Below are 18,972 nucleotides of genomic sequence, written 5' to 3'. Positions count from 1 at the left end.
ATCTTAAATCAAATGAATATTAATTAATAAGTCAACGTTAATTCATATATATATATATATATATATATATATATATATATATATATATATATATATATATATATATATATATATATATATATATATATATATATATATTATATATATATATATATATATATATATATATATATATATATATATATATATATATATATATGAAGCGCCGCGAAAAATACAGAGTCGCCACCGAATTTTATTTATTCCAAAGAAAAGGGAAAATAGCGATAAAACCCCAAATGAGAGAAACGGTCTCGCAACCAAGAGCGGATTCGGAAGTCGGTTATGCAAGGGGAAGATATTAGCACCCCTCACATCCATGGTATTCCATGGGAACCACTTGCTCGTATCAAATGCGTATGGATGTTTATTCATCTGTATGTTGCTTGCTATAAGAAGTGAGATGAAAGATGAAGATGGGGGAGAAAATAAGTTTTAATTTAGTGTGCTCGCCAAGGATTTGGGCCCTTGTGCCTACGTATTCCCATACGTGCAATAGGGAAGTCATAGCTTTGTAGTTCGGCTCAAAAATGGTGTATTTGTTTGGTTGTTTTTACTGAACAGTATTGATGTCTGCGCGCTACTGTTCACTTGCTTGTATACTCTGTCATGGGAGCAGAAAGTATTTGCTTGTTTGCGATAAAGTGGATACGCTTGGTTCGCACTCATGCAGTTAAACATTACTTGCTCGCACATTGAGGCTTAAGCTTCATTCATAGTAGAACGGAAGTAACACGTCCTTATTGAAAGATTTTAAAGAGAGCACTGAGGCAAAAGATGATTTGATTTGTTGGGGTCGATTTTATGCTTGGAGACAAGCATTAGACCCTTGGCTAGATACAGTCAACGGTCCAATAACTCGGGATTTGAGAGGAGAAGTTATCCTAACCACTCTTTTTCGTCCAAAAGAGATTTAATATGAAAGAAGTTTGGCAAGTTTAATCGTTGGAACTTAGAGGGAGACAAGTCTCTAACCCTTGACTAAGTACAACCAACGATCAAAGTACTTGGGAATCGAGAGGACAATGGAGTCCTAACTATTCTTTTTCTTCCTCATAGCGTCTAGATTTAACTTGTTTGAATCATTAGATGTTTTAAAGGGGAAAGTCAAGTGTCGGGTCCTCAGGCTAGGTACGACCAACAACCCAATTACTTGAATGTTGTGTACAAACACGTATACCCCATTTACATTCCAATTTGTTATGAAAATGTTTTGAAAAAGGAACTTGACGTTGAATCAAGCATTTGAATTTATTATGAAACTAGTGAGTGAAGAATGGAGGTGAGATAGGATAAGGTTGAGAAGAGAATGGAGAAGAAATGTGAATAATGGATCTTGGAATGGATGGAGAATGCTTGACGTTGGATCAAGCATTCACATTGCAATGTGTGAGTTTTATTGGAAAACGACTTCGTGTTGAATCAAGTACCTTTTGTTTCTTTTGAAATGCCTTGTTTATCGTTTTGTTTTTTATCTTTGATTATTATCATGCATATTAAACTAACTAGAAAACAATAAAGCTAAGATATTACACGACTAAGGGGTGGGGGAACCTTTAACCCACAATGGGGGGATGGATCCACACAATACAATGGAAAGGAAATGAAAGGAAAATACAAGATATAAATTACTAAACTATGTACCATGCCTAAGGCATACAAGTGACATGGTACTTCAAACAATACAGAGTTATTGAATGAAATGGAATGGTTATGAGCATGACTAGCTAAGAGTGAGCTTGCTTCTCCAAGTCATATGTGACAACCCAAGGTAACAAACGAATTAGCATGAGATAAATTTGAATTAATAAGAATGGTGTAAGTACATGCAATGGTTAGAATCGATTCAAAAGGTAATGGATTAATCAATGAAAAGTGATCAAGATCTATCCTATGATCATGGCAAATGAAATTAGACATGCCAAATATTCATCACCTAAATTGAAATGGGATTTTCAATTTAATCAAAATGATCATAAACCAAAGATATCGATTAAACGGACAATTAAAGTGAGTATTATTTCTAAAGCACTAAAATCTACCTAAACACGCATTAGGATCACAATTAATCAAAATAGAAAATTACCAATCTACATTCAAGAATAGAATTATACTCTACATGATTATACAAATCAAATTGAGTGGAAATTAACCTAAGCTCTAACCATGGCAAAATCGATGTTTAGCCATATTAATCCAAATAAAATCCACAAAAAAGGAATATCTAAGTCTAATGACTAAATATACTAATCATGGTAAGGTTAATCGATTACGAATTAATTTTGAAAAATTAAGAAACTAAATCTAATCTAAAAATTTGATTAGACCTAATTTCTAACTCTAATTAACTAACCAATTCTATTAACCAATCAATCAAGAAGTGAGTTAATCCTAATATCTAAAAATCTAAAATCTACCTAACCTACTCCTAACATGTATTATCAATCCTAATCAGCAAAGTTAATACAACAACTACTGGGATTAAAAAAAGTTAATATGGATTAATCATGCGTTAAGGAGTTAATTAAAAAATGGATTATGAATAATGGGCCTCGGGGGTTTAATGATTAAATGAGGTGTATATGGGAAAATAAATCCAAGACGTTCTTAGGTTGGTTAAAGAGTCTCGAAAAAATGGCCTGCGAGATTGAAATCAGCAGCCTTTCTTTGTCAGGTTTGGGATCGTCTTTTTTTGTTGGTTCCAATAATGGCTTGAAGGTACCGAATCCCTTGATGATGAAGCCTTTTTTTCGGATTGTTAGGTTAGAATTGGTCGTGTGGTGATGAAGGGTGAAGAAATTGGTTAGAGGTTGGTTTCTGTTCTGTTATTGGGGATTTTTGGAGGGTGATGGAAAGGGAGAAGGTTATGAATCATGGAGAGTGAAGAAGGTCCCCTTTGTGATGAAGTTGGCTAGGTTTTGTTAAGGGTTTCAAGGTTGTGAGTTATTCTAGATTGAAGATCGAAGGCTCGAGGGAGTTGGCTTCTGTTATGAAATTCGGTTAGCAATCGGTTTCGACGTGATGAGATGCATCGAGAACGAATGAGTTTCAAATTGTCGCTATAGTACCATAGTATGGTTTAACAAACGTGTATGAAGATTTAAACTTTCTGGATTTTTCTTTTTGGGTGAAAAACACAATGCAATGGCGAACTGTATGAAAAAATGTGGAAACGAACAATGCGAATGTATTAAAGTATTAGTGGCTAAAATCAATTAAAAGGTTAGGGGGATAATATATGTTGGCTGGAATTCATAGTCTGGAAATTGGTTAAAAGGGTTATTATACGATTAAACTGTCGGACAATGTCGACACTTGGTTATGAGAAGCTGCGAGAAAGGCATGGCTCAATGACTATAGAAATAAGGATGTAGCGAAAAGGAGGAGGGGAGGATTTAACCCATTGTTTAGGATAGTGGCCAAACATCTTTTTATTCACTTATTTTAAGCAAACCTTTCTCTCTTTTTTTGGGGTGATATTTTGACATTCCTCTTGAAATGAACATTATACATGTTTAATAAATTAATCAATAGCCAATCATGAATGAAATGTCCATGATGTATGAGTGAACGAAATTCGAATTTTTGAATGAATCTCATTTAGAATCAAACTTGACATATGAATGAATCAATCATCTTTTATCATGTGAACCACCTGAATGAAATGAATCATGATGCATGGGTGAATCAAGAGTTAGAAGCCCTTACGAATCACAATGGACCAAGATTAGTAATGGTCTAATATAAGCAATGTGTCAATGCAAACATGAATCAAAGATCGAAGACCAGGGAATTTGAAACTACCATGAGTTTAGAATCAAAGTCAAATATCCAATGAAATGAACATAAGAGAATAGCCCATGACAAATCTTGAATAAACCCAAGGACCCCAACAAGGACCACGACTTAACCAATGATCCACAAACCAATCATCAATGACATGACCTGAGTTTGTGAACGATGGCTAGATGGAATGACACAAAACATGAGCACACTATGAGCATGAGGAGATGATCAGATGAAAGGAATTTAAACAAGACAAGAACGAAGTACGGGTTAGGCATGAGTTCTAATGGAAACAAAACCAACGAAACATCATGAATGGTTAATGAACAAGGTTGTAGGATGAAGCTTGACCAAGAAAATGCATCAAGCATACTGAATGATGAAGAATCATATGTAACCAGGGTTATAGGGCATGATTAGGGTTTGAGGAAACATCATCAAGTGAGGATCCCCAAGCTATGATTTTGCTTCACCAAGAAGCCACAATTGAATCTCCAAAGTTGATGCGCATACACAAGCTTAAAGAGATATCTCCAATCAGGGTTTGATAGTTGAGCCACCTCTAGCTACAGAGAAACCTTAGCTTCCACCAAGAGCAAGCTCAAAGCTAGGAATCCAAGATACCCGTCATCTTGTATTAGACCATGATTATGCAAATAAAATGAAATGTCTATAAGGCTATGCATATGATCAAGGTTAGTGACCTAGATGAACTTTGTGAAAGGTAGGGTGAATTTTGGGGTATGACAATATATATATATATATATATATATACATATATATATATATATATATATATATATATATATATATATACTGTCACAAAACGAGTTACGGAACTTCATATATGATCAATTTACTGGACATACGTCAAGATGTAGAGTGTGCTGAAAAATACTCGTTTCTTCGTAATTTCTTCTTAATTTCTTGGCATTGCTCTATTTCTTTGTGAAAGGTTGTGAAAGGTAGGGTGAATTTTGGGGTATGACAATATATATATATATATATATATATATATATATATATATATATATATATATATATATATATATATATATATATATACTGTCACAAAACGAGTTACGGAACTTCATATATGATCAATTTACTGGACATACGTCAAGATGTAGAGTGTGCTGAAAAATACTCGTTTCTTCGTAATTTCTTCTTAATTTCTTGGCTTTGCTCTATTTCTTCGAATTCAACACTTTATTCATATTTCTTCATATTTAGTTCATCTTTAACTTGAAATTCCACCGAATTCATCGCAAATACCCATAAAATCATCTAATGACAAACTTTCATCAAGTATGTGACCTTGACTGATGAGGGTTAGCCCGAGTATTTTCAAGAGGCCACGGAAAGTGATGAAAATCAAAAGTGAATGGATTAAATGCATGATGATATGAAATCATTGCATGATAATCACACTTATGATTTAGTGAAGCTGCCTAAAGGCAAAAGGGCTTTGGAAAACAAATGGATTTATAGAGTTAAATATGAGAGCAAGTAAGTGTCCAATATATAAAGCAGTGGTGAAAGGTTTCCATCAAAGAAAGGGTGTTGATTTAATGATATTTTTTCACATGTTGTAAATATGTCATCAATTAGAACCGTGCTGAGTTTGGTTGCTACTTTTGATTTAGAGGTTGAGCAAATGGATGTGAAAACGACTTTCCTTCATGGTGATTTGGAGGAAGAGATCTACATGAAACAACCCAATGGTTTTCAAGTTAAAGGTAAAGAAGATCATGTGTGTGGATTGAGAAATAATTTATATGGGTTGAAGCAAGATCCAAGGTAATGGTACAAGAAGTTTGAGTCTGTTATGTGTGGTCAAGGATACTAGAAGACTACTTCAGATCATTGCATCTTTGTTAGAAAATTTTATAATAATGACTTCATTATTCTGTTGTTATATGTTGATGATATGCTTATTGTAGGGAAAAGTATTTCAAACATTAACAGGTTAAAGAAGCAATTGGAAGAGTCATTTGACATTAAAGACACGGGAATAACTAAACAGATTATTGGCATTAGAATCATGCATGACAGAAAAGAGAAGAAACTTTGGATGTCACAAGAACATTATATCGTAATAGTGCTGCAAATATTCAAAATGGAAAGTTCTAAGGCGGTAAGCACTCCTCTCGCTACTCATTTTAAGTTGAGTTCTAATCAAAGTCCTTCAAGTGAAGATGAAGCATTTGATATGAAATGTGTTCCTTATGCGTCTGTTGTGGGTAGTTTGATGTATGCAATGGTGTGTACAAGACCAGATATAACATATGTTGTTGGTACAGTCAGTAGATTTTTGTCAAATCTAGGTAGAGAGCATTGGAATTTTGTAAAATGGATTTTAAGATTTTAAGTTATCTTCACGGTACTACTTCTATGAGGCTTTATTTTGGAGGAGATAAGCCTACTCTAATGGGGTACTCTGACTCTGATATGGATGGAGACATTGATTCCCGAAAGTCCACTTCGGGCTACATGATTAAATTTGCAGGGGGAGTTGTGGCTTGGCAGTTCAAATTGCAAAAGTGTGTAGCATTGTATACTACAAAGGCCAAGTTTATTCCAATTACTGAAGCATGTAAAGAGTTACTACGGTTGAAGAATTTTTTTGCAGGAGCTTGATTTTGTTCAAGACAGATATATGTTATTTGTTGATAGTCAAAGCGTTATTCATCTTGTTAAGAAACCGACTTTTTATAATAGGTCCAAACACACTGATGTGAGATATTATTGGATATATGATGTTTTGGATGCTAAGTTGTTGGAGTTAGATAAAGTTCATACAAATGATAATGGTTCTGATATGAAGACTAAAGCATTTCCAATAGGAAAATTTGAAGCTTGTTGTGATATCGTTGGTTTGGAGATTTCCTCCACATAATTGTGAGAGGGGGTTTGTTGGGTTTGGGCTCCCTTCCTATATGGGAAAGACCCAAATATAATTAACCCATTTGTCTCACTTATTTAAGTGGAGAAGATCAATTTAGAGTTGAGAGAGATAGAGAGAAAATAAGGATTCAAAAGAGAGAAAAGAGGATAGAAACTCATTCCTTTTTTCTATAATCAGTCTCACTAAATTAACTATCCCCGGTTCGTTAACCTTTGAATCGAGCTCAAATTTGGAGGGCGTGTTTGTAACACACGTATCTAACTTTTGACTGTCCAGAATTTCAAAAAAATGTCTGACGTGAGAGTTATGTTCTTCGCACTGAAGCTGCATATTTTGGAAATTTTTCATCTTTGTGATTCCTATTTGTAAGTTAGTTTTCTTTGTAATTTGCAGTTGTTAGCACTAGTTTGTGAATCACTTTAAAATTCATTTGTATCCTTAATTGATTATAGAGGAGTAATTTATTTGGTCTGGTTGACTTGTGTTTTTACTCTCATATTGAGGGGGGTTTCACGTTAAAAATATAGATGTTCTTTTGTATCGTTATTTGTTCGATTTGCCGTCTTATATTTGTTGTTGATCCTCAAGGTTCCTAAAAATATATTATATGATTTGGCCGATAACTCTGGATTAAGGTAAAGGTCAACATTTCAACTTATGAACGTACATGCGGAGCATAGAGCAAATGTTGGCTTTACACTAGTGGGTGTTAAAAATTACAACAATGCAAGAAGACAGGGAAGTATGGAGTATCGTGAAAGTGGATGTCTTTCACAATATTTCCAATGAAATTTGTTGGAGAACCCGTCTTTCTTTCATGCATATCAAATAGATATATCAGAACAAATTACTAATGTGTGTTGGTGTAAGGCGAATATGATTTTGGATCCCATGTATTTTGGTGATGTTGTGTCTTTAGACACTACATATTATACTAATTATGTGAATATACCACTTGCTTTGTTTTGTGGCTTCAACCACTATATGGGTTTAATAATATATGGTGTAGTCTTATTGTCTAATGAGACAATTGACTCAACTAAATGGTTGTTTAATCCATTCTTGGACGTACATAACAACAAAAGGGCAAGGAATTTCTTCAATGACCAAGGTCAAGCAATGGACATATCACTTGCTAAAGTGAAGCTTGATACTCGTCATGGCTTATGCACTTGGTATTTATTGAAAAATGGAATTAAACACCTTGGAAACTTGATGAAGGAATAAATTTAATTTTTAAGAGATTTTAAAAAAATGCATGTATCATATTGACATTGAAGAAGATTTTGAAATATCTTGTAATAACTTGATCAATGATTATAATATTCATGAAATAATTTGACCAAATAAGTTTATGTTATAAAAAAGAAATGTGCTTCATGTTGTATGAAGAAAACATTAACACTTGGCCTACAAAGTACTCAAATCCGAGAAAGTTTGAATGCTCACTATAAATCTTATATGAAATAGAACGTGGATATCATATAATTCTTTAAATATTCTAACCGAGTTGTTGAAGGGAAAAGAGGAAATGAGATGAGGTGTGAGTATGAGTTTTGAATTCTATTGTAAACCATAGTTTTGTTACGAGAATAAAAGTTTGTATAAAAATGAAAAGGATACACCCACTTCCGTCGACATGTTGTCTTGCTCTGATCAAATACACTACCCATTTTTGTCAGTATAATGTATTTGTTCAGACCTAGTTTTTCAAACAACCATTAACCAAAAAATACTTTCTCTCTCGAATAATTGAGACATTTTCTTCGCCTCAATTCGACAGTTCGATGTTTCTAATTTTGATATCGCGCTACACCTTTTCAGTGTATATGCGGTATCTATTTTATTCCTACTTTCCCGGCGAAAATAAATATATTTAAGATCAAAAACATCAAAACGAAATTTCCTAAAGTTATCGTAACGAATTTCCTTAAGAATCTACATGAGGATTATTACAAGGCAATCCTTATTTCTCTAAACTTTTAATTGACTACTCGGACATGGAAATAATGGTAACAAATGAAGCATACATTACATACATGATTAAAAAAAATAGCAATAAAAATTAATAAATGAAACTTGGATTGAATATAAATAAGACTTGAATTAAAGAAGAAGAAGCTCCAATGGAGTCTTGAAGTTTACAGCAGTTGAAGATAAAAACAAAAATGCAGAAAAATAAACTTGCAAAGTAAAACTGAAATCTAGGGTATAAGGTTTATTGTAAAGACAAAGTGTCATACAACATACGATATCAAGTTTCGATGATGACAAAAGACCATCATGCACGTCTACAAACAAATGCAACACATTACCCACCATATCCTTTTCTACGTTCCTCTAAATCTACTATAATCATTAAAAACATGTAGACAAAGTGTGATCATGACTAAATGCATGAAAATCACAAATCACGATTTTTTGCAGATTTAAAAGCTTTGAGTCGACCATAGGGGTCAGCTCAAAGCTCACGGATCAGCGCAAAGCTCAAACCAAACTGGAGGATGGTCAGCGCAAAACTGCTTGCGTCGACCATAGGGTCGGCGCATAGCTCACGGGTCGGCGCATAAACCCCTTGAGTCGACCACATGTCAGCGCATGGCATAGTGATGCTATCCACGGGTTAGCGCATGAAATGTTTGAGTCGACCATAAGGGTCGGCGTATGCCCCACGGGTCAGCGCACGCCGACCTATGGTCGACCGTTCGCGCGCCAACTCAGTTTTCTGAGTTATTTCAAATGTTTGAAATACTGTTATGTTTGTTTGATTTTGTCTGTTACTATATATAGAAGTCAAAACACTTCTATTAACCAACATTTGTCAATTTGTATGCAAGTGTTCAAGGAAACAAGAAAGAGTGAAAAAGGTGTCAAAGATTCATCATCTTCATCCTCAACAGTTCACAATACATCAACTGCACACAATAACGTTTGATGTGATTCGTGATAGATTGAAGGTGATAAGGTTCGTAGCTACGATTGGAGAATCGGGTTCGAGTTGAAGTCTTGGCAGGTTCTTTCTTGAATAAAACCATTAGGGTTTTGTCCTCCAATACCGGTTTGTGTTTGGGGGTTTTTGGACGAATTGCTTCATTAACATTCAGCTGAGCGAAGGTGACTGATAAGAGAAAGTCTTCATCAGTCTAGTAGCGGATTCGGTGTTTGTGTAGTGAAGGATTCAGGTTTGATTCGTTCGTGTTCGTGATCAGCCGGGCCAAGGGGTTGAAGAACGGAAGGTTTCTCAACGAGTGGCAGGAAACGGAGGTCCAACATCAACGATCAAAGGTCTTGATTCATCTTGAATCAAGGAGCAAGGATAAGAAGTATCATTCAACACATTGGAAGTTCTGTTGTTTACATACTCTGAAATCCTTGTAAAAACGATTAAATCTCACAGGTGATATCTAATTAATCATCTCAATTCTATTTTTAGAATTGAGGGCAGACGTACCCCGAAGCGAGGACGGCGGGGGAACTGCCTCATCAAATCTGCGTCTTCTTTAATTTTCTGCATAATCTATTTTTCAGCTTAAAATTTAAGTGATTTTAGTTTAAGCAATTTTTACCAAACGTTGATATAAGTTGAGTAAGTGATTAAAACTGCTGTTTGAATACTAAGTACAATAATACATTGTACTAGGACAAATTGATTTACTTACTCAACTCAAGTATCACTTGGGGTGTTTATGCACACCAAGTGTTTGTAAATTTGCTTAAGCCAAAGTTGTCTTAAGTTTGTATCGGTTTAAATTTGATATTTTGATTCATTGAAACTAGGTTTGCTAGTAAGTGAATTATTTCATTGATTGTGCAATAATTGTAGTGACTTGTATTCCAATTCATCTATTATCCATTAGCTTAACGCATATCCGGTTTTCCAATAACGGTTCGTTTTAGACTAAAATTTCCTCGGCCGCTTCCGCACCTAAAACATTTTTAAAACCAACTTTTCTTCTAAATTGGTAGCGCCGACTCGAGTTTTTAATTGGGATCTATTCAACCCCCCCCCCCTTCTAGATCCGTGCCATAGTCTAACAAGTGGTATCAGGAGCTCCGGTTCACTCCGTGCTTCAAAATACAACGTTGATAGAAAATGGCTAACGAACCTAAAGGGGCTTACAATAGAGCTCCCGTTTTCAATGGTGAAAATTATAGTTATTGGAAAGACTGTATGCGGGTGCACATAAATTCCATAGATAGAAAAATATGGAATGCTATTCTCAATGGTCCAATTGAAATAACCATGACCAATGAGAATAATGAAATAGTGCCTAAGCCTGAAGCACAATGGACCGATGATGATGAAAAGAAATACAACTATGATTGGAAAGCCAAAAACATCTTAATCTCCTCATTAGGGGTAGACGAATACTATCGTATATCCCATTGTCCTACTGCTAAGGCCATGTGGGATTCACTTCAAATTGCCCATGAGGGGACGAACGGTGTTAAATTGGCTAGAATCAATACACTAACACAAGAGTTTGATCTCTTTTTCATGGAGCAAGGGGAAACCATTGCCGACATGCAAAAGAGATTCACTCATCTAATCAATCGATTACATTCACTAGGTAAACCTATTTCCAATGATGTTGCTACTAATAAGATCTTAAGATGTCTTAACAGGGAATGGCAGCCGAAAGTGACCGCCATCAAAGAGGCAAATGATCTTACCATATTGGACTTGACAACATTGTTCGGTAAACTACAAGAGCACGAACAAGTTCTCTTAAGCTTGGAACAACATGAAAAGAAAGATAAGAAAGACAAAGCAAAGGTGAGTGAAAAGAAATCAATAGCTCTAAAGACTTCCTCCTCAAAGTCTCAAGCAAAAGAGCAAAGTGATTATTCATCGAGTGACGAAGAAGAAGAAGACAAGAGTGAAGATATGGGGCTGTTCGTCAAACGCTACAACCGTTACGTGAGAAAGAACGGCATCCAACATTCCGAGAAGAACTTAGTAAACTTCCGAAAGCCATCTAGGTTCTCCAAAAATGATGACTCCAAAGGAAAAACAACTAGAGGGTCGTGCTACAAGTGCGGAAAGCTGGGTCACTACAAACCGGACTGTCCGATGAACAAAAAGACAAAAGAAAAAGATTCATACAAATCACATAAGAAACCATCAAAGCCAAGGAGGGCATACATTGCTTGGGAAAGCGATAGCGACTCCTCCGATGATGAAAGCTCTAGTGATGAAGATGAAAATGCAAATCTATGTCTCTCTGCTCATCAAAAGAACAAGAAGAAACAGGTACGACATGCTAAATATGAAAATTCCTCTAGTATGTCTCATCATGAATTGCAAACTGTTTTTGAAACTTTACACTGTGAAGCAAAAGAGGCCTTTAAAAGGCTTGCCTCAAATAAGAAAATCTTTTCTCATTTAGAACAAAAAATTCAAGAATCCAAAAGGAAACTTGAGGCACTTAAGGCTTCTATAGTGGAAAGCACAAAAACAAGTTATGAGGACCTTAAAAGTAGAATGATGAACTTTGGGTGTGATACTTGTTACATTTGGCAAGGTGAAGTAAGGAACCTAAAAGCCAAACTTGACAAGGCTCTTGAGCCCAAGATTACATTTGCTATTGATAAATCTAATTTTCGAAAGAGTATGGTTAATCCATATCAAAAATACAAATATGTTATAAAGGATGAAGATAGCAAAAGTGATCAAAATGAAAAGTTCTCTTGTCTTTATTGTTGCAAGAAAGGCCATTCCATTGCTAAATGTAGATTTAGGAGATTTTTGGTTCCTAAAGGCATTTATCAATGGATGCCCAAATGCAACCATTTTGTTCCTCACCACTCAGGACCCAATAAGCCATTGGGTACCTTCTCTTGTTAATTATCTTGTCACAGGTACAATGCCTCGAGACTACCGAGAGACGATGGTTTCTCGATAGTGGATGCTCAAGGCACATGTCTGGTGACATATCTCTCTTCATTGACTTTGTGGCTAAGAAGAAGGGATATGTAACTTATGGTGATAACAACCGTGGAGCAATACTTGGTAAAGGTAGTGTAGGTAATCCCTCGTCTACTACTATCTCTGATGTGTTGCTTGTCGAAGGTCTTAAACACAATCTACTTAGCATCAGTCAATTATGTGACAAAGGATACAATGTATCGTTTTCAAAAGATTGTTGCAAAATTGTACATAATGATGATAAGAAGAGTATGTTTAATGGTCTTCGTGTGAGCAATGTCTATATGCTTGACTTAAATGAAGTATCGTTAACAAGTGACAAATGCCTCGTAACAATGAGTGAAGACTCATGGTTATGGCATAGGCGTTTAGCACATGTTAACTTTGACTTACTCAACAAAGTAGTCTCAAAAGATCTAGTCCTAGGTCTCCCCAAAATTAAGTTCACCAAGGATCACCTTTGTGATGCTTGTCAAAAGGGGAAGCAAACGAGGATCTCATTTAAATCCAAAAATATCGTTTCAACAACGAGACCTCTCGAGCTTCTCCATATGGATTTATTTGGGCCATCTAGGATTAAAAGTCTAGGAGGAAACTATTACGGTTTCGTAATAGTGGACGACTTTTCTCGATTTTGTTGGACTATTTTCTTAGTAAGTAAGAGTGACACATTCGCCGCCTTTGAACGATTTGCCAAGCTTTCCCAAAATAAACTAAATACAAACATTGTTGCAATTAGAAGTGATCATGGAGGTGAGTTTGAAAATCACTTATTTGAAGAATATTGCGGTAACCATGGTATTGATCATAACTTCTCCGCTCCACGTACCCCTCAACAAAATGGGGTTGTGGAGCGTAAAAATCGAATTTTGGAAGAATTGGGAAGAACAATGATCAACGAAAGTGGCTTACCGAAATATTTTTGGGCCGACGCCATTAGTACGGCTTGTTATGTTTTGAATAGGGTGCTTATACGCCCCATTCTAAATAAAACACCGTATGAACTTTTAAAAGGGCGAAAGCCAAATGTTTCTCACTTACATGTCTTTGGTTGCAAATGTTTTGTATTGAACAATGGAAAGGAAAACTTAGGGAAATTCGATTCCAAGGCCGACGAAGGTATCTTCCTCGGATACTCTCAATCTAGCAAAGCATATAGAATATACAACAAGCGATTACTTACTGTAGAAGAGTCTGTACATGTTACTTTTGATGAATCCAATCCGAGAAATGTCGGAAAGGGTAGTGTTTTACATGGTGCAGGTACATCTACTGAAGACATACTCAAAGGTGGCGAGCCGGGGATTGATCAACCCGACATAGTCAAAATTGAGAAGGACAAAGATGTACACCATGATGAAACTGAGGTAACTCATCCGCCTTCAAACGATGATCTTCCTCAAGCTTGGAAGTCTTCCAAAGACCATCCAATCGACAACATTATCGGAGATATCTCAAAGGGTGTAACAACTCAATCTAAGCTAAGTAATTTCTGTTATCACTTCGCTTTCGTTTCGCAGATGGAACCTAAAAACCCTAAAGAAGCCCTACTCGATGAACACTGGTTTTTATCAATGCAGGAGGAACTTAATCAGTTCACCAGAAATGAGGTTTGGGACCTTGTCCCTCCTCCGCGAGATCATCGAGTAATCGGCACCCGATGGGTGTTTAGGTACAAGCTGGACGAAAACGGGGTAATAACCCGTAATAAGGCGCGTTTAGTCGCGCAAGGGTATAACCAAGAGGAAGGCATCGACTATGAGGAAACTTATGCGCCGGTTGCCCGACTCGAGGCTATACGCCTTCTCCTTGCCTTCGCTTGTGCAAAGGACTTTAAGCTATTCCAAATGGATGTCAAGAGCGCGTTCCTTAACGGTCACATAAATGAAGAAGTTTATGTCGCACAACCTCCGGGTTTCGAATCCCATGAGTATCCTGATCATGTTTATAAACTGAAAAGGGCTTTGTATGGCCTCAAACAAGCTCCTAGAGCTTGGTATGAGAGACTAAGCAAGTTCCTACTCGATCAAGGTTACTCAAGAGGAAAGGTTGACACAACCCTCTTCATTAAACGTCAAGGAAAGCACTTGATATTAGTGCAAATTTATGTAGATGATATCATTTTTGGGTCTACTAACATGAATCTTGTGAGAGAGTTTTCTGACCTTATGCAGGGCGAGTTCGAGATGAGTATGATGGGGGAGCTCACATACTTCCTCGGTCTGCAAATCAAACAGCTCAAAGAAGGAACTTTCGTGAGCCAGACAAAATATTGTTTGGACCTTATCAAGAGATTTGACATGGCAAAAGCTAAGGCCATAGACACCCCCATGCCTACGTGTACCAACTTGAACAAAGATGAAGACGGTAAGGAAGTAGATGTAAAACGGTATAGAGGTATGATTGGTTCACTCCTTTATCTTACTGCTTCTCGTCCCGATATTATGTTTAGCGTATGCATGTGTGCAAGATATCAATCATGTCCCAAGGAATCCCATTTAAAAGCCGTTAAACGGATACTTCGATATCTATCCGGTACTCCGAAGTATGGACTATGGTATTCCAAAGGTAATGATTGTTCCTTGGTAGGTTTTTCCGATTCCGACTTTGCCGGTTGCAAATCGGATAGGAAGAGCACCAGTGGCACTTGTCACCTATTTTCAAACTCTTTGGTTAGTTGGCATAGCAAGAAACAGGTTTCTGTTGCTTTGTCAACCGCCGAAGCGGAATACGTTGCCGCCGGTAGTTGTTGTGGCCAAATCCTTTGGATTAAGCAACAACTATTGGATTTTAACCTCAAACTTGAACGTATTCCCATCTTTTGTGACAACACAAGTGCTATTAACCTGACCAAGAATCCTGTGCCACATTCTCGCACCAAACATATCGAAATTCGACACCACTTTCTTCGGGATCATGTAGAGAAAGGTGACATCGTGTTTGAACACGTAAACACTGAAAATCAACTAGCGGACATTTTCACAAAGCCGCTAGCCACTGAACCTTTCTTTCATATTCGCCGAGAACTTGGCATTCTCGATATTTCGGAACGGGCACTCTAATCTGCTGTTTACCTTATTACATTTAAAACCTCAATTCTGTACTTCTGACAAATCTTTGTTGTTGTAAGCATAAGTCTACAGTTCACTAAGTCACTCAGGCATTAAGGTGATATTGTTCCTCTCTTTCTATCTCTCTGCAAAGTCTCATGACTACAATAGTTATATCTCATAATGATGTTGCTTATATATATATTTGATATCTCTCTTTGGTTGTTTATTGCTGTATGAACTGATAATTATGCATCAAACTGGTCATTGCATGTGCTAAATAGGGAAAAATGAAAATTTGAACTGTATGAGTCGACCGCAGCAGGGCTATGGTCGACGCATGACTAAATAATTTTTGCATTTTTTTTAAAATCAAACAGTATGCGTCGACGCATACAGGGGTATGGTCGACGCGTCGCTCGAAAATTTTGTGTTTCTGCAGAAAATTTTAAATCATCCTTCATGCACTCACATTCAAAAACATTCATTAAATGTGCATTTACATTCCATCACCTTTCAAACTACCCACTACTCTGTAACTTGCATCTACCTATTGGCTAGTGTCCTTTGTTCTTCCATCTTCCCAAAACCCTAACCTTTCCACTATAAATTGGGAAAAACCTCTCTCTAGAAGAATCACTCTCAAAACCCTTATTAAACCCTCTCTCTATATCCAAACACCTAGTTTCAAACCTTCTCAAATGGCTTCCTCATCACGCAGACCCTCCGGCAAAAGACCCCGAGAATCATCTGGTGCATCTCTTCCCGTATCTGCTGTATCACTCGTCCCACCTGCTCGTGTCGAAATTTTCAACAAAGACATCGGTAAACGAGAAGTTGTGCAACAACATGCGTTCTACAAACTTGAAGCTGAACGCATGCACCTACCGGAAGTCCTGTCTCTGCTGCAGCATCAAGGCCTCATCAACTTCTTGGAGTGCAACACTCAATACAGTGAAGACCTTGTCCGAGTTTTCTACTCCGGTCTTCATGAGAACTTTCGTGGGCACAAGCTTTCCTCCAGAGTTGGCTCTACAAAGGTATCGATTAAATCAAATTTCTGGAACAAGTATTTTGACATGTATGTGGATGATGCTGAAAATTCTCTACCTGAGGTGACTGACTCTCACCACATAGATGGCTATGAGTTTAAGAGTGCATTAAATGACATGCTGGCACGGCCATATTCTGATGAGTTTGTGCAAAGTGACTTGTTCCCACGAACCGTCACTGCCGGCAAGCTGAACGCCGGAGAAAGGATTCTTCAGTGGGTTGTCTCACGCATCCTGCGGCCGAAGAAGGGCGGTCTCTCCAGAGTCGAACAGCCCGAGGTTCATTTGATTTACATTCTGAAAAATAAGATAAAAATCAACTGGCCATACTACATTGCTAGTAGAATGTATAATCTACGTGATTCTGGACGAGGGACTGCTCTTGCCTACAGATCATTCATTCAAGAAGTCATTACTGCCGCTAATGTTAATCATCCGTCTTTCCCGTTCACATCAATCTCACCTGACAAAGAGTTCAGCACAAAAACCATGTCTATGATGGGATATATTTGGTGCAAGGAGCGGAGAAAATATAAGTTTGTTAGAAGAGGATACGTTCCTCCAAGGGCTGACAGTGATGAAAGCGAAGAACAAGACGATGAAGTGGAAAATGAAGAAGAAGAAGAAGAAGAAGAAGAAGCAAGGCACGATGCTGCTTACAATGGTGGAGATGACAGTCCTTCACCCGTTGGCACTCATGACTACTCCGGCTCCGCTTGGGTTCAGCAGCCGGATACAAATGAAGAAGGTGTTCCACGCTGGGGTAACTGGGGTGATTGGCAACATACGGGCTGGACAACTCAACGTGAATCTTACCAGCCGTATCACCAAGTTGAGGAAGAATTTCCTCCGTCCCCTCCACAGCAAGCAGATTCTTCAGAGCTGTTGGACATGATGCGAAACATGCAACTTGCCCAACAATCCTTCATGCAAGCCCAGGATGACCGATATGCTCAGATTAACAGTCAACTTCAAACCCAAAATGAGCAGCTCGACAACCTCTCCACAAGCCTAAATGGACGGTATGCAGATTTGGAACGGTGTGTCGACAGGAGTCTCAGGCATCTGGAAGGTGTTTCTGATTACCTATCAACTCTGGCTGACCCCAGCAGAAACCCAGGCGTCTGCTACCATCCAGGCCACCGTCACCTAAGACAATAGACCCTCATTTGCATATTACATGTTGCTTGTTGTCTTTGAATGCATTCCTGTTTTTTTTTGTTTTGCCTGTTTATGCGACCGTAATTTCCTTATGTATTTTCTCCTTTTAATTAATGACTATTAGTAAAAAAAATGATATAAGTGTGATATTATTTCGTTGGTATCTATATCTCTGCTACTACCTGTGAATTTTTCGTTGTTATCTTGAATAATCACTCTGTCTCTCTTTTTGATGTTGTCAAAGGGGGAGAAAAGTGCTGACAAAATGTCCACAACTAACAGTCTGACAAAATGTCCACAACTAACAGTCGCTTTCGCTTTCTGCAAATAGCCTTAGATTACAAAAGAAAGGGGGAGTGTGCAAAATGTGTCAATACCGCATGCTGTTTGTCACGTTGATTTATACAGGTTGTCATCATCAAAAAGGGGGAGTATGTAAAGACAAAGTGTCATACAACATACGATATCAAGTTTCGATGATGACAAAAGACCATCATGCACGTCTACAAACAAATGCAACACATTACCCACCATATCCTTTTCTACGTTCCTCTAAATCTACTATAATCATTAAAAACATGTAGACAAAGTGTGATCATGACTAAATGCATGAAAATCACAAATCACAATTTTTTGCAGATTTAAAAGCTTTGAGTCGACCATAGGGGTCAGCTCAAAGCTCACGGATCAGCGCAAAGCTCAAACCAAACTGGAGGATGGTCAGCGCAAAACTGCTTGCGTCGACCATAGGGTCGGCGCATAGCTCACGGGTCGGCGCATAAACCCCTTGAGTCGACCACACGTCAGCGCATGGCATAGTGATGCTATCCACGGGTCAGCGCATGAAATGTTTGAGTCGACCATAAGGGTCGGCGCATGCCCCACGGGTCAGCGCACGCCGACCTATGGTCGACCGTTCGCGCGCCAACTCAGTTTTCTGAGTTATTTCAAATGTTTGAAATACTGTTATGTTTGTTTGATTTTGTCTGTTACTATATATAGAAGTCAAAACACTTCTATTAACCAACATTTGTCAATTTGTATGCA

The sequence above is a fragment of the Lathyrus oleraceus genome, chromosome 3 (genome assembly GCF_024323335.1).
Source record: "Lathyrus oleraceus cultivar Zhongwan6 chromosome 3, CAAS_Psat_ZW6_1.0, whole genome shotgun sequence".
Taxonomy (NCBI): domain Eukaryota; kingdom Viridiplantae; phylum Streptophyta; class Magnoliopsida; order Fabales; family Fabaceae; genus Lathyrus; species Lathyrus oleraceus.
The sequence above is the reverse complement of the archived record's forward strand: the minus strand, read 5'-3'. Positions refer to the sequence as shown.